Source organism: Elephantulus edwardii, unplaced genomic scaffold, assembly GCF_000299155.1.
Source record: "Elephantulus edwardii isolate Elephantulus edwardi_28Jun2011 unplaced genomic scaffold, EleEdw1.0 scaffold00034, whole genome shotgun sequence".
Classification (NCBI taxonomy): domain Eukaryota; kingdom Metazoa; phylum Chordata; class Mammalia; order Macroscelidea; family Macroscelididae; genus Elephantulus; species Elephantulus edwardii.
Genome location: NW_006399784.1, coordinates 7373783 through 7375858, shown reverse-complemented (window position 1 = coordinate 7375858; position 2076 = coordinate 7373783).

Sequence of the window (2076 nt, the reverse complement as noted above, 5' to 3'; positions counted from 1 at the left end):
ATCCTCCATATATATATTCTTATATGAACACATGTATTTATGAAAAATATACATAAGAAAAACTATCTACCAAGATACAAATACAAAGAGATTGGTAATGATTTCTATGTGATTGATGTTATAATTATGGGTTTCTTTTTCTTTTTAAATTTTTGTCTTTCTAAGGAGGCAATTTTGGGTTTTGTTTCTATTTGCTTTTGCAGAATTAAGAGATTCTCCCACTTACTCACTCCTTGAATTTATAACTAAACAATAGAGATAAAAGTACAGGAGTTGTGTAACTATGTATGTGTGTATATATATATATATACTGTCCTATTTGACATCCTATATGACATTTTTTTGAATAATCTTCAGTAGAATCTTGCTTGCATGTGAAATCAATGATACTGTTCTGTAGTTTCCACACTCAGTTGGGTTGCCCTTCTTTGGGATAGGAACAAATATTGACTTCTTCCAGTCAGTTGGCCAAGTGGTTGTTCTCCAGATTTCTTGGCACAACTTGGTGAGCACATCCACGGCAGCATCTGTTAGCTGAAATATGTCAACTACAATATCAGAACATTATCATTGATTTCACATGCAAGCAAGATTATACTGAATATTATCCAAAAACGACTGGAACAGTACATCAGCAGAGAACTGCCAGAAGTCCAGGCTGGGTTTAGAAGGGGTCGTGGTACTAGGGATGTTGTAGCTGATGTTAGATGGATCTTAGCTGAAAGCAGAGAATACCAGAAGAATGTTGACTGCGTGGATCATAACAAACTGTGGCTGACTCTGAGAAGAATGGGAATCCCAGAACATTTAATCGTGCTAACGCGAAACCTATACTTGGACCAAGAGGCAGTAGTCAGAACAGAGCAGGGCAACACTGCATGGTTCAAAATTGGGAAGGGTATACGCCAGGGATGTGTCCTCTCTCCATACCTTTTCAACCTGTATGCAGAGAAGATTATCCGAGAGGCTGGGCTCTATGAGGAGAAACGTGGCGTTAGGATTGGTGGACGATCTATCAACAATCTGTGTTATGCAGATGACACAACCATGCTCGCTGAAACTGAGGAGGACCTCATGCGCTTACTGCAGAGGGTCAAGGACTGCAGCCTTCAATATGGACTGAGGCTCAATGTCAAGAAGACAAAGAGTCTCACCACTGGACCAATCGGTAGCATCATGATGGATGGCGAAGAGATTGAGATTGTTCACAACTTCAGTTTGCTCGGCTCCAAGGTCAACACTCTTGGCACCAGTAGCCAGGAAATCAAAAAACGTATTGCGATGGGAAAGTCTGAGGTTTGGGACCTCTCCAAAATACTCAAGAGCAACAGTGTCTCTCTGGAGACTAAGGTGCACCTGATACAGGCCATGGTTTTTGCAATCACTTGTTATGCATCAGAGAGTTGGGCAATGACTAGGGAGGATAGAAGGAGAATTGACTCCTTTTGCCTGTGGCGCTGGAGAAGAGTATTGAATGTACCATGGACTGCCAAGAAAACAAACAGATTCATTGTAGAGAGGATTAAACCAGGCTGCTCCTTGGAGGCAAGGATTCTGGGGCTTCGTCTGACATACTTTGGACATGCTGTAAGGAGAGACTGGTCTTTAGAGAGGGACATCATGCTGGGTAGAGTAGAGGGACAGCACAGGAGAGAACGACCCTCTATGAGGTGGATTGATTCGTGACTGGGGTACTCAGGATGGGTGTGTCAGAGGCAATGAGATTGGCACAGGATAGAGCAGGGTTTAGGGCTGTTGTACATAGGGTCGCTATGAGTTGCAAACGACTCAATGGCACATAGCAACAAACAACAACATATGACATCTATGGTAATAAAAGAGATTTATCATATTTCATAATTATATTTTAATGACTTGTCTCATACTAAATCACTAATCCAATCAGAAAATTCTACTGCCTAATTTATGTTACCTTCTATCATTTTATCAGGGAGCTCTAGTGGTCTAGTTGTAAGAAATTGTATTGCCAACTCAAAGACACGTGGTTCAAAACACCAGCAGCTCTGGGAGTGATAGATGGACAGTCTTCTCTCACTTGATTTACAGTGTCTAGAG